Raw genomic sequence first — 15,719 nt, 5'->3', positions numbered from 1 at the left:
CATGGTGGTGTAAGGTAGGATACACCCCAGCGGGTCATATTGCCTGGCGAGTGTTCTGTATACGCTCCGTCTGGTGGTCGGTAGAGGGGTCGACCTTCCCTGCTCCGTGGTCAGGGGTGTGTATCTGTAATGGAGCGAGTCTGTTTTGAAGCGCCAGACTAGTCCTAATGTCATTTCTTGGGCTTCACCTGGGATGGTCGCCATCCAGGTCTCGCTGCTTGCTGCCTTTGTCTCTGGGGAGAGGCTGCGAAGTACTTGAGGGTCGCTGCTGGCCCACTGCCGGAGATCAAAGCCGTCTTTGATCAGTGAGGCGCGGAGCTTGAGTAGGAGGGCCTCGGCTTCTTCTGGCGTCGAGACGCTTTGCAGACAGTTGTCCACGTAGAAACTCCTCTCTACACTTTGTCTGACCTCCTCGTCAGCTTCTGGGTCTTCTGTGACATGTTTTTGCAGTGCGAACGTAGCACAGCATGGGCTGCATGTGGTTCCGAAGGGGAGGACCTCCCATTGGTAGATGGATGGTTGCTCATCCCCGATCCTCTCTCTCCATAAGAACCGCAGCAAGGGCTTGTCCTCTTCCACTAGTCGCACCTGCAGGAACATCCCTTTGATGTCGCCGCTGATGGCCACCTTGTCTTGGCGGAAACGTAGCAACACGCCTAGTAGAGAGGGGCCGAGTGTTGGGCCGGGCAAGAGTTCTTTATTCAGATTCTGTAGTCCGATCTGGTAGCTGCAGTTGAACACAATACGATCCTTGCCGTTGTGGTGGACCTGGTGGTGGGGCACGTACCATGATTCGGTCGTCTGGTCGGCCTCTTGAATGTCAATTTTCTTTATGTGTCCCGCTGTGATTAGCTTGTCAATCTCAGCGCGGTACACAGTGGCTTGAGTGGGGTCTTTGGCTAGACGCCGCTCTGTGTTCAGTAGATATCGCTCCGTCGCTTCTTTTGAGGCGTGGAGGGTGGGCATACCCTCTCGCCTCAAGAGTGGAGTTGCGTATCTCATCACTCCATTGACCTCGACTCTCTTTGTCCTCTGCTCGAGGAGGGTTATGGCATAAGTGTCTTCCTTTGATCGAACGAGTTTCTTTTCATTCTTAAAGGGCATCGCGTCTAATGTCCATAGCCTCTCGACGTGCTGTAAGAGGGTGGTGTCTTCTTCTTTTATTCTTGAGTGGAGGCAGCGAGTGGCTGCTGGTCGGTTGGAAGACCTGGAGAGGGGGCCTTGTAGTGTCCACCCTAGGCGGGTCTCGACCGCTGCTGGACAGCCTCTGGGCCCGATGTGGACCCGGTCCGTTGGGACGATGAGGTGTGCGTGGTCGGATCCTATGAGCAGGGTCGGGGTGGCGCCGTCGATGAGCGGTATAGGTAGTTGACGTAGGTGCACGTATTTTTCCATTAGCTTGGGGATGGGGTAGGTGTACTGTGACAGGCCTATGTCTTGGCTGGTGAAGGCGTTAGTAATCCTATACTGCTTCTCGGGCTGCCCGACTGCTGCTATCATGAAGGAGACATTTTCACCCTTTATGGTCTTCAGGTCTCTTCTTATAGTACGGATTGTCATTGTTTCTTCGCTCCCCCGCAGACCCAGCCGGGCTGCGGCGGATGCGAGGAGGAGAGTCTTTTCTGACCCATCGTCCAGGACGGCGTAAGTGTCTATGACCTTGTCCTCGTAGCTTAATATCACTCGGACCACTTTCAAGAGCACTCGGGAGCTCCCGCTGCTGGCGGGGTCGATATACATGACGTTCACTCTCGAGCTGCTTGGGGGTACGAGTTTCTTCTTGTTGCTGTCATGTAAGACATCCAAGTGGGCGCCGTCGCACTTGCTGCATTTCTTCTTTAAACGGCACTCGGCTGCCATATGGCTGCGCGCGCAGCGGAAGCAGCGGCGGTTGGCTTTGATCCACTGACTCACCTCGTCAGCGGTCATCTTCTTGAAAGTGTCACATTGAGACAGCCAATGTTCCTTTTCACAGTACTGGCATACAATCTTCCACTTCCCTTTCGTCGGGGGGGTGCTGTGGTTCTTGTGCTGCGGTACTGACTCGGCTTGGTGCATAACGGTCACTGACCGGCGGTTATCATTAGATCTCCGAGGTCCATCTCTTGGGCTTGGTCCACTCCACACGAACGTATCCAGTCGTAGGCTGCTGACTTCCCTCGCGAGGAAGGCGGCCAGGTCTAGGAGGGATGGCTCGGGACCGTCGGGATCACGGTGGTCTCTCTGCTGCCGAAAGCGCTCTTGGCGGGCTGGAGGGAGCTTCTCTAGTATTCGTTCCACATTAGAGTTAGAATAATTATAGTTCATGTCTCCCGTTCTCCTTTTGGGACCCCAGCATCCCTACCAGGGATTGTACCTTGATAGAGAGGTCATCCAATGCTCTATTGTCTTTGGCTGGGGGGAGGCGGTCGATATTTCTTATTTCTTGTATCACGTAGTCCCATATGCGTCCATAACGCTGGTCGAGGGCCACTAGAGCCGCGGAGTATGTGGTGCTTGAGTTGGAATATGCCAGCGCTATATTATGCGCTCTGGGCACCTTGAGATGCTTGAGGAGGATGGCATATTTGTACGACTCATCAGGGACGTCGGACATCATAGTCTCCAAGCACATCCGTAATTCCGTGTACTGTGCTCTGTCCTCGTGCGTAAAGTCTGGGAACGTCGGTGTGCCAAGGTACGATGCCATGGATGGCTGGCACATTGGTGAGCGTAGGGGAAGAGGCCTCCTGGGCGAGTCTCCCTGTACGTGTTGTCGTGGGCTGGTACTTGGTGGGTACCAGAGGCCGGGTACCCAGGTGCTGTTCCTCGGTGCTGACTGTGCGTCAAACTCACCCGTGAGTTGAGTCGGGGGTTTGTAGCGCAGTGACTCGGGGCTGAAGTCTGGGCTGTACTGGGCCTCCTGGTCCTGAGTACGTTGCTGCTGGTGGGCTTGACTTTCCTCCTCTTCCTCTTCTTCTTCTAGGTCCTGAAGTCTTCTATTCAGTCTCTCGGCGGTGTAGGCCGGTTCTTCCCGGTAGCTGGGTCTCGTATGGACCGGTCGGGGAGGGGGTTCGGAGACGTAGATAGGATCCTTCTGTTGGCCGGGTTCCGGGTCACTTGGTCGGGTAGGGGAAGGTGCCCTAGACCCTTGTCGTGATGATGTCCTGGAGCTCCGTGCGGAGAGAGGGGGTGTTGCCCTGGCAATCAATTGTTCTATCATCTGCGCCTGCAGCCGGTCGCGCTCTGCTTCGCGCTGGGCATGGGCGGCGTCGCGCTCTGCTTCGCGCTGGGCATGGGCGGCGTCGCGCTGTGCATTGGCGGCGGCGCGCTGTGCATTGGCGGCGGCGCGCTGTGCATCGGCGCGGCCTCTTTCAATGTTCTCTTCCGTCTGAAGGCGTCTGGTCTCCAGTCTTATGCGGTCGTCTTCACTCCTTTGTTGCGCCTGGAAGCGCTCTCGCTCGGTTGCAGAGTGTTCGCGTTCACTAAGGGCTTGCGCTTGGAGTTGCGCGTGAAGGCGCTCTCGTTGGTCTGCAGACTGTTCGCGCTCGCTCGTCTGTTGAGCCTGAAGGCGCTCTCTTTCCATGGTAGAGTGTTCGCGCTCACTTAATTGTTGCGCCCGGAGGCGCTCTTGTTCCATGGAAGAATGTTCGCGCTCACTAAGCGTCTGTGCTTGAAGTCGATCGCGTTCACCCTGAAGCCGATCGCGTTCGGTGGAGGCTGTCAGGGTGGCGATGAAGGCTTGTGCCAGTATCTGGTCCGCCTCGCTGGGGGAGGTGATCGGCTTCTGACAGTGCTCGTTGGAGATCTGTTCTCCTGGCGCGCCCCGAGGTCCATCTCCTGGGCGCGCTTCTCTTCTGGTGGTGTGTCGGGTTCTGTCCCTGGAGCGCTTTCTTTATCCTGGAGCTCTCCGGGGACTATCCCGTTGACGTTGTCTGGGGGTATAGTCATGTCATGTCCCCCCTGGTCCCCCCCGTGAGCTTGGTCAGTTTCGTTAGAACCCACTGGGGTCTCTACTGGCAGGGTCGCCTGGTCGGTAGGATTTGACATGCTTTGACTATCCGCTTTATCCGCATTTAACGTCTGGTTAAAGCTAGGTATTAGAACGACAGCGTATTCCTCCAGATAGGGAGGTGGCTGACGTTTGCGCTGCAGGCGCTCTAGCTTGGGAGAGCCGCTTGGGGAGTGTTCACCGCTGGCCATGGTTAATATCAATATTATATTAAATATTACACTGATACCCTCCGGCTCGAAGGACCAATTGTAACTGAGGGGTACAATTCCCTGACTGTATTAAAGAGTATGATATATTAAACCACTACTAGTTATGTACTTTAATTACTGGCCATACAGTACATGAATATATATGGTGAACACCCACACAAGAATACGGCATTGACACATAAAGTTCTATTTGGAGGGTATTTATTATTATTAAGCAACGTTAGGTTACAGATTGAGAATTAGGCTCGCGCTTGTATGGCGAAGAACACACGTAAAGTCAGTCAAGAGCGTAAGTCAATGAGAATAGTATGAATACTAGAATGGGTCTAAACTGACGCCACCTGTGGTATAGCAATTACATAGGGCACACTAGTACCAGCTGGAGACACTGGGGGGTTCCCTCCGGGTGTAAGGCCGGCAGGGGTAGAGGAATGTTCGGGTACAAAGTCTGGGTCAACGAGGAATAACGAGGCTCCAGATACAGGAGCCAGTGCATGTACTCCCTTGATCAGCAGACAAAGCAACAGCTATAATCCAGTATGCTCGACAGCATGGAAGACAGCTAGCCAGCCTCTTCCTAGAGGCGGGCTCGAGTGATGATCCTCACGGGGGGTAGATCCCAAACGACAGTGGGATCGACGGTTCTCTGCTCCAGCGGTCACGGTCCCAAAGCAATATAATCCAACCAGAAATGGTTCTGCAGTCGCCGGTGTAGGTTCTCCGGTGTACATATCCAACGGTTCTCGTCTAGGATTCCTCGGGTGGGGGCACGAGTTTAGGCCGCCCAGCCTGGATAAGTGCACTAGCTATATACACGACGAACCGGTGGTAATGCTGGTCACTGAAGAACTGTAGCCGCACGATACACTATAAATGATAGACTATTACTTCACATTAGATTAAGTCGCACTCAACGTTACTGCGTTAAACTCTGACACTTTAGCAATCTATTCGCACGCGGTTCTCAAGGCTCTATTTAGAGGCAAAGTGGCTCACTTCACTGCACGTTGTCTCGTGGTGAAGGCATCAAGGTTTGAACTGAACAAGTGCTGCTGTGTACACCTGCGCCGTATTTATACGTAAGGTGAATTATCTAGTGCCAACCTCAGTTCTGTCTCGTATTACTGCGCAGACTCTGGACATGTTGAGACATGCCCGGAGTTGCCTTTGAACTTGCCGTTGGGGGCTTGGCCGTTGGCGCCTAGGGGTCGCTGTCCAATAGGAGAGCGAATATTACTCTGGTTTGTACCCAGGTAAAGGGATATTCCGTGTATATATACAAATAATATACAAGGGATATCAAACGATATACAAATATTATACAAGGGATATCAAGCAATAAATATATATATTCGGTTTAATCTGACCCTTTGTAACAGTGGGTCTGTTTGATATTGTGGTGGGCCTGTTTGGTATTGTGGTGGACCTGTTTGATATTGTGGTGGGTCTGTTTGATATTGTGGTGGGCCTGTTTGGTATTGTGGTGGAGCTGTTTGATATTGTGCTGGACCTGTTTGGTATTGTGGCAGGCCTGTTTGATATTGTGGTGGACCTGTTTGGTATTGTGGTGGACCTATTTGATATTGTGGTGGGCCTGTTTGGTATTGTGGTGGACCTGTTTGATATTGTGGTGGACCTGTTTGATATTGTGGTGGGTCTGTTTGATATTGTGGTGGGTCTGTTTGATATTGTGGTGGGTCTGTTTGATATTGTGGTGGGTCTGTTTGATATTGTGGTGGACCTATTTGATATTGTGGTGGACCTGTTTGATATTGTGGTGGGTCTGTTTGATATTGTGGTGGGTCTGTTTGATATTGTGGTGGGTCTGTTTGATATTGTGGTGGGCCTGTTTGGTATTGTGGTGGACCTGTTTGATATTGTGGTGGGTCTGTTTGATATTGTGGTGGAGCTGTTTGATATTGTGCTGGACCTGTTTGGTATTGTGGCAGGCCTGTTTGATATTGTGGTGGACCTGTTTGATATTGTGGTGGACCTATTTGATATTGTGGTGGACCTGTTTGATATTGTGGTGGGCCTGTTTGGTATTGTGGTGGACCTGTTTGATATTGTGGTGGACCTGTTTGATATTGTGGTGGACCTGTTTGATATTGTGGTGGGCCTGTTTGGTATTGTGGTGGACCTGTTTGATATTGTGGTGGGCCTGTTTGATATTGTGGTGGACCTGTTTGATATTGTGGTGGACCTGTTTGATATTGTGGTGGGCCTGTTTGGTATTGTGGTGGACCTGTTTGATATTGTGGTGGGCCTGTTTGATATTGTGGTGGGCCTGTTTGATATTGTGGTGGACCTGTTTGATATTGTGGTGGACCCCTAGACCCATACAGACTCACTTATGACTCCCCTATGTTCCCACTGCATGTGCACTAATCAAGCATGGTGATGCAGTTACTGAAGGAGCGCTGGAGATGAACACTGTTGAATAACCTTCAAATACAGACAAAGTATATAGTAGGAGTACTACAGACAGACAAGAGGAGCAGAGAAGAAGGAGACAGAGACGATAGTAATGTGTTTTGAAGATGAGAAGAATAAGAAGAGTGTAAACAATCAGAAGTTGATTTACCAGAGACCATACTATGGAAACCATACTACTAGCGTAGTATAAGAACTGAGGAGGGCAGTAATACACTGCCGGAAATACAAAAGAAGAAGAAGAAGGGTTAGTTCCTTCACCTCGCGACGACATGCACATGGAGCCACAAACATCAGCCAGTCCCTAATTTCCTCTCGTATTGCATGCAGCTAACAAGGTACGTTTGGGGTCTTAAAGGGGTGTCTTAGGTATAGGCCGGCCATGTATCTCGGGCGCTAGCTAAAGGCAAGTAGAGATAATATGTATGTTGTTATGGTGTGATCTGTGATTTATTGTATTCCCTGTATGTTTTCTTTTTTTTTAAACTTACATTTTTATTAACAGTTATAGACAAACAGCACTTACAAAAAAAAATAAAAATAAAAATAAAATAAACTAGCAACACAATAAAAACAAATAAAACAGTGCACATAAATGGTTACATGGGTATCATGTTTAGTTGTCTGGTTCCACTACAGCTGTTTTCTAGGTACTTAATACAAAGGCTGATTGTGTACCTCCCTTAAACAGGTATAAAAATATAATTCCTACTCAAAGATATTAAATACTGACTAAGGCATGCATGTGTGATATGGGTCCAGAGACCCTCCTTGAGCTTCTTTCTTCCCTTATCCTTCGTCCTTTTTTTTTGTTTTTTTTTGTTTATTAACTTTCACTTTGCCTTTTGATTCACCCATACACAGACCACATCATCCCTGAATATTAACATAACACTGTTAAACAGACATAAATAATAAAGTATAAAAACATAAAACAATTGTAATGCCCCAAAAAAAAATAGAAAATACTAACTAAAGCATAGGTGTGTGACATGGGTTCAGAGACCCTCCTTGAACTTCTTTCCTCCTTTACCCTTCGCCCTCTTGTGTTGCATTTGGTTCTTCCTCTGTGATGTCGTTTTCGTTCCCTTTATAATCCTCCCACTTTCCCCATCTTTCCCCAAATTTCTCTTCCTGTAGCCTCAGCATGTGTGTTATCCTCTCCATATCCTGTATTTCTTCCACTATTCCTACCCATTGTGCTATTGTCGGTGGGTCTTCCTTGTACCACAGTCTCGTTATTGCTTTTCTGGCCGCTATCAACATTATCTTTATTAAATATTTGTCCCCCCCTTGTATTCCCTCGTGTGTCAGGTCTCCTAAGTAAAGCACCAGTCCTGTTTGTGGTAACCCGTATCCTAATATTCTGATCATTGCCTCCCCTATCTCCTCCCAATACCCCTTCAGCTTCTGACATCCCCAGAATATGTGCGTGTGATTTGCCCCCTCCTTCCCACACATCCTCCAGCATGCTCTTTGTGTTGGTGTATATTTTCCCTTCAGCTCTGGGGTTATAAAGAATCTGATTATGTTTTTCCATCCAAATTCTTTCCATATCCTCGATCCTGTTGTTGAATGTTGTACCTCGCATATGTTCCCCCATTCCTTCCCTGTTATTCCCATCTCTAGTTCTCTCTCCCATTTCTCCCTTATATAATCGGTCGTGTGTCCCTTGCTGGTCATTATAGCCCGGTACAGTGCTGATATTACCCTTCCTTTCCCTCCTTCGTATGCCCTTACTATCATCCTAATTATTCCATTCTGTTCTTCTTCCTTGTCCCCTCTTATTTCTTTATTATAGTAGTCTCTAATCTGTAGATATCTGAAGTGGTCCTTGTTTTCTAGTCCAAATTTCTCCTTTAATTTTTGTAGTGTTTGCATTTCCCCCTTCTCTATCATTTTGCATATCGCTGTTGCCCCCCCCCCCCCCCCCCTCTCCCACCTTCTGAATCCATGGTCTAACCTCCCTGGTTTGAATCTCTTGTCATGTGCTACCCATCTCAGGACCCCTGACTGCTTCTCCAATTTGTGTGTTTTTACTACTCTGTTCCATATGGTCAAGGTGCATTTGGTGATTGGATCTAATAGTCCCTCTTTTTCTTTAAATAGTTCCCTATCTCCCACCAGAGCTTGTACCTTGTATCCCTCCCCTTCTTTTTCAATGTCTTTCCATCTTGCCTCATATCTGTCGTTACACCAGCACGTCACTGCTCTCAGTTGTGCTGCATAGTAATAATCTTGTAGGCTGGGTACTGCCATCCCTCCCTCTTCCTTTGGTAGTTGTAGTGTTTTATATCTGACCCGTGGTCTTCTCCCCGCCCATATGAATCTCGATATCAGTCTGTCCCACTCCCTGAATTGATTCTGTGGTATTTGTATCGGTAGTGACTGGAATAGGTACAGTAACCTTGATAGTATGTTCATTTTAATGACCTCTATTCTTGAATTGAAGTCCAAGGGCATTACTGTCCATCTCTCTAAGTCTCTCTTGATGTTCTGATTTATCTGTGTATAGTTCGCCTCAAACAGTTTCTCCACCCCTCTCGTGATGTTCACCCCTAAGTATTTAATCTAGTCCATGTCCCATCTTATCCCGTACTGTTCTCTAATTTCCGTCGTTGGGGTATAGTTCCAAGCTAAGGTCTGTGTCTTTGTCACGTTTAGTTTGTATCCTGAGTAGTGGCCATATTCCTTCAGTCGATCCATCAGTGCCGGGAAGCTCTTGCCTGGTTGCCTCATGTATACTATCACGTCGTCTGCAAATAGGCCTAGTTTATATTCCGTTCCCTTTATCCTTACTCCCTTAATGTCCTCGGTCTGTCTGATCAGTTGTGCCAGTGGTTCTATGAAAACGGCGAAGAGCGTCGGTGAGAGACAACATCCCTGTCTGGTAGCCCTCTCTAATCTGATTCTATCCGTCAAGCTGCCATTCACCTTAACCCTCGCTGTCGGTTCTTGATATAGCGCCTTGATCATCTTCATCGCCCTCCCGTTCAGTCCGAACCTTATCAATGTTTTATATAAAAATGTCCAGCTCACACTGTCGAATGCTTTTTCTGCATCTAGGCTAATCAGTACCGCGCTACCCCCTTGTTTTTGTATCTCCTCTACTATGTGTAATGTCTTTCTCACGTTGTCCTGTGTCTGTCTCCCTTTAATAAATCCAGTTTGATCTTCATCTATAATGTCTGGCATAAACGTCTCAAATCTCTTTGATATTATCGATGTATACATCTTGTAATCCACGTTGAGTATGGACACAGGTCTGAAACTACTACATAATTCCCTATCCTTCCCTTCCTTCGGTATCGTGGTGATTATGGCTTCCTTCCACGAGGGGGGCATTTTTCCCTCTTCCATCGTGTGTCTGAACGCCGCCCCTAACATGGGTGCTAATTCAGTTCTAAATGTCTTGTAGAATTCCGATGGGAATCCGTCGCTCCCCGGAGACTTGTTGTTTTTAGCTCTACTAATTGCCTCTTCCAGTTCTTGTTCCGTAATTATTTTATTTAATTCTTCATTCTGTTCTTTCCCTATCGATGGTAACTCTAGCTTCTCCAGATATGCTTCTATTTCGTCTTCTCCCGCTGCTTTTGGCCTGTTTGATATTGTGGCAGGCCTGTTTGATATTGTGGCAGGCCTGTTTGATATTGTGGTGGACCCGTTTGATATTGTGGTGGACCTGTTTGATATTGTGGTGGACCCCTAGACCCATACAGACTCACTTACTGTATGACTCCCCTATGTTCCCACTGCATGTGCATTAATCAAGCATGGTGATGCAGTTACTGAAGGAGCGCTGGAGATGAACACTTTTGAATAACCTTCAAATACAGACAAAGTATATAGTAGGAGTAATACAGATTTGTTTGGACCAAAACCAATATCATTGTGGTTTTAAAAATAGTCTCATGTTTATACTGTTTATGCTGCTCTATAATATAAAATGAGATATTCCTTTATTGATCCCCTTGGGGAAATGCAGGCGTCATAGCAGCATGGGGGAGGGGGTACAGCCTGGGGCGGATTTAGGATTGTAGGAGATCCGGGGCTTAGCCCAGATAGGTGCCAGTTTTTTTTTTTGGGCAGGCAAGGGGTAGGCAAGGGGCAGGCAAGGGGTGGCATATTTTTTTTTGAATTTAATGAACCTGTACGTGCAATTTCCTGCAATATAGAGCCTTCAATCTTGACCAATAAAGCTGCTCTTTTCACTATAAAACTCAGTTAACCATAACGTAGTTATGGTTAGATTTATATATTGGGGGGGGATATATAATATTTTTCATATGATCAAAAAGTGGTGGAGCAAGAGCATACCTTTGCTCCCCCAAGTTTAATAGTGGGAGAGCAGAGATGCTCCGAATGCTCTTATGGCCAGGCGTCTATGATTCACTGATACAAAGTAAAATAGTGCAGTGCAATAAAATAGTTAGTAAAATAGAATAAAATAATGCAATAGTGCATTGCAATAAAATAGTTATCATCGTATTTTTTCGGGAGGCCGGTAAGGAGTGCATTACAGTAGTCGAGTTGGCTTGAGATAAAGGCATGGATCTGGTTTTCAGCGTCCTTTTGATTTATAAATGGCCGTACTTTAGCTATGTTTCTAAGGTGGAAGAATTAAGTTTTTGTCAACTTGTTGATTGTGATTTAAAGCTTAGGTCTGAGTCTACCATAACACCAAGACTTAACTCACTCAAATACAGTTAGCAGCTGGATAGACCACAGATGGAAATTAGCTTCTGCCAAATCTGGTGCAAACATATTTTCATGTAACAATGATGAATTGTCAAAAAAAAAAAAAAAAAAAAAGATCTTTAAATAGATTCGGGGCTTTTCAGAAAACATTCGGGGCTTGAGCCCAAGTAGCCACCCCCTAGCCCCGCCCCTGGGTACAGGTATGGGGAGGGTAATAGTAGAAAGACATAAATATAGCCAATACAATGTGATTAGAATGTAAAGATATAACTGACTATACAAATTTGAATAAATAAATAATAAATAGAGCTTTGGGAACATAGGGCTGTAGAAACATAGACACGCTCTCCCAGCATCTAAATGCTCATTTCAGCTGGTGTGTTAAGTCTCTTAGCGGCTCCTCTTACCCAGACTGTTCTCTTTAGCACGGTCCTCTTGAGAGATCGTTGGTTAAATAGGCAATTAATGTTAGAAATAAGAGAGAAAACTCCCTCTGTTACAGAGACGATGAACTACTATATTGTTATAAGCCGCCATTGGACAATACCTTTGTCTACTGTTTAGCTCAATTTCTAACAACAGACAATGTGTCTCTGTAACTGCCTCCCTGTCACAGTTAATTCAAGTTAAGCTTAAGTATGATGTCATAGTAGAGCCGGCTAGAACAGGCTAGAACGTGCTGGAACGCTGATGATGTCACAGTGATGTCATAGCCAAACCTTATAGAACTGCTTGCTGGTGGCCTATATATATGTGCCAGGAGTTTGGCCATATAGCTAACACGTGTAGGAAGGGGCAGAGGTGCGCTAGGTGTGGCGGGGAACATGGCTATGGGAAGTGTGGAGAGGGAGTGAAGCCGAGGTGCTGTAGTTGTGGTGGGGAGCATAGTGTAGCGTTTAGGGGGTGTGAGGTGATGAAGAAGGAGTTCGAGGTGATGAAGAAGGAGGTCGCGGTTCGGAGAGTGAGAAGGAAGTTATCGTATGCTGAGGCGGTTAGCAGGGTAGGACAGGGAAGCCAAGAAAGGGTGCAGGGGGTTGGAGAAGGGCATTTGGCAGAGAGGGTAGAGCAGGAGGATAGAGAGAGGGTAAGGGAGGAGAAATTTGGTATTGTGGCCTTCGTGGCAGGGGTAGTTAATGGTCTGGCAGAGGCTAAGGGTAGAACAGATAGGGTAAAGATGATTGTTAGGATAGCGGTTCAATGGAATGGAAGGTCTGAAATGGGAGAAGGTGGTTAGGGAATTGGATGAGGGGGCTGTGAGGGACCAAGCAGCCCAGAATAAGATTGCAGGGGGCAAGGAGTGTCCCGCAGAGGGGGGCTCAGACAGGAAGTAGCAGCATTAGCTGCACTCCAATGGACAATGTAGGGGATGACGGGTTCCAGTAGACTGCGGGAAAAGAAGAAGAAGAAGAAGAAGAGCCCATCAAAAGAATTGCGGAGGGCAGTAATACGCCACGATGCGTCTACACTGCCGGAAATTCAGGCAAGGGTTAGTTCCTTCATCTCGCGACGACATGCACATGGAGCCACAAACATCAGCCAGTCCCTAATTTCCTCTCGTATTGCATGCAGCTAACAAGGTATGTTTGGAGTCTTAAAGGGGTGTCTTAGGTATAGGCCGGCCATGTATCTCGGGCGCTAGCTAAAGGCAAGTAGAGATAATATGTATGTTATGGTGTGATCTGTGATTTATTGTATTCCCTGTATGTTTTCACAGTTTCACGGTTCGGATTAAAGATGTTCTGTTCGAACGGAAATAAATCCAATCAGTAAAGATCAAGAACGTGTTGAGTCATCATTGCAGTAGAGGGAGTTACAGTCTCTGTGGTTATTATTGTCTGTATATTAACACTATTCTACCAGGGGCTCATTATAATTCAAGACAGCTTTTTGTGTATCTCCATCTCCCACTAGTAAATGCCTAGAGGCACGTCTATCTGCCAGCAAATATTTATTAATAATATTTATTTATTTAGTTTGTGCAAAACTAATTGCTCCCCATTGCCGCACGAATCCGCTTCAAGGCCCTCAACCTGGCATATCGTGTGGCAAAGGAAACGGCTCCCGCCTACCTCCGGTCAATGGTCTCTAACTACACACCCCAAGACCCCTACGCTCTGCATCTTCTGGTCGCCTCAGACCTACTCCTATCCCAGTTCCGGGGGGGTCATCAGAAGCCGGCAATTCTCGGTCCTTGCCACACAATGGTGGAACGAACTTCCCACCACAGTTAGGACTGCCAAAACCTGACCAATATTTCGACCATCAACTAAAAACACACTTCTTCAATCAATATCTGAAATTTAAAAAATCCTACTATCATGCACTTTTCCACTAAATAATCTTCCTTGCCTATATTACTACCTACTATACTAATATGTTTCTACTACTATGCACTCAACACTGTAGCACCCAAGTTTCAACACTGTTTGATAAACATTGTTACTCAGCTGAAAGAGTTGTACCCTTCCTGCTGACTTGTCGTACAGAACTTCTAAGTCACTTTGGATAAAAGCATCAGCTAAATGACTAAATATTAAAGATCTATGTGTTTTAACACTTTAAAATGTTATGTTGTATACCGAATAACAATTAGCTTGGTATGGTTTTCCCACCAATAATATTCAATACAAACTACTGAAAATGGCTTCGCAAAAAACACATAGAGAGAGAGAGGGAGAGAGAGAGAGAGGGAGAGAGAGAGAGGGAGAGAGAGAGAGAGAGAGAGGTGGGGTTGTGGGAGAGCTAGTGGAAAGACAGAGAGACAGCGCAAGGTGATAGAAAGAGATACAACAAAGAGAGACATTTAAAAACAAGTACAAACAGAGACAAAATGGTTTAAAATCATGGATTGTAATGGAGAATCATGGAGTTACCAAGCTCTTGATTTTTTATTTGAACCCATGATAAAGATCAGCTCTACCTGTGATTATAAAAGAGCAGCAGAGCAGACAGGCGTGTGGAGGAATCGCTGCTGGTGTGAACAACTATAGGCTACTGCACGTATGAGAATCTTCATTTGTTAAATAACGGTAAAGATGAGAGCGGGGTATAGGTACAAATGTTCTGCCCGTTGGTTGAATGATGTAAATACCCCACCAAGGTATACATCTTTAATAACTCGAGTTCCATTCCCATGCCATGCTCGAAAAGATAGATCTAACTTGGCTGGGGTAAAGAGGTGGTTTGACATATTAGGTGCCACTAAGGAGGCATTTTGCAGATCAAACTGTTTCCTAACTAGCTATAACCAGATTGTTGTGTGATGTACCAATTGCCAGTGGTAGTAGGTGAGTGACTATGGGAGTAGGGAGTGACTATGGAGTGAATAGGAAGATCATGTGATTCTATCTTCACCCATTCAGGTGCTGCCTTGGACATGCATGACAACATTCTGTAGTGCACTCAATAGTACTAAAGAAGATTGGGTATAGCCATCCCTCCAAATGCTTTTTGTCTTTGTAAGAAGGCCTTACGTATCTGAGACTCCAAGGCTACTACACCTTCAGGCGAGGCAGACTGTGACTGGGTGTATATTATGTCATATATACTGTACATATAAGGGCTGGAAGAACCTTTTCGAGGAGCTTGGTTTGAATTTTACAATGCACAGAAGACTGATTGGACAATAGGACTCACAGCAGAGAGGAACTGTATCCTGTAAGCCTCAATATGTCTCATCTGTTGGGAATGAGACATATTGAGGCTTTCTTCTGTGTTTGTGGCAGAGTAGATGACCATCCGTGAGGGATTTGTTGTAAACTTTCAGGGGTAATTGGGACATTTCACTTCACTTCATTAAAAAATCCACTGGGAACCCATCTGGTCCGGGTGATTTCCCAGACTGCATACAATTGATGGCTTCCTGAACCTCCTCGACTGGCAAATGTATCTCAAGGATAGACCTCTTTGTAAGTGTAGCGAACCTGAAGTAGTTTATTTGATGCAAAATCTATGTCTAGTGGGCCAGGAATCTGCCCACTCTGTTATAAACATGTGTCTTGCCCTTGAGACATTACATTTAGTCATTTAGCTGCCGCTTTTAAATTGTGTACAAATTGTGTACAACATGTCAGCAGGAGGGGTACACCTCTGGCGGCTAAGGGTAACTTGAGTGCTTCACTCTGAGTGCATAGTAGTGTAGACATATTCGCATAGTAGGTAGTAGTATAGGGCATAGTATTTCCACAAGGGGATCAATAAAGGGATATCTTATCTTACATAGTAGGTGGTAGTATAGACAAGTAGCATTCGTTCCACCACAATTGAGCCAGGACAGAGAATAGCCTGCTTTGTTTCAATGACCCGCCCAGGATCCCAAAGAGGAGTGGGTCTAAATACTTAACAAACCTGAGAGCAGAAGAGAGTTCAGGCGCTATGTTCTGTAT

This window comes from Notolepis coatsorum (assembly GCF_963971535.1).
Source record: "Notolepis coatsorum genome assembly, chromosome: 14".
NCBI classification, from domain to species: Eukaryota; Metazoa; Chordata; class Actinopteri; order Aulopiformes; family Paralepididae; genus Notolepis; species Notolepis coatsorum.
Note: the sequence above shows the minus strand (reverse complement) of the source record.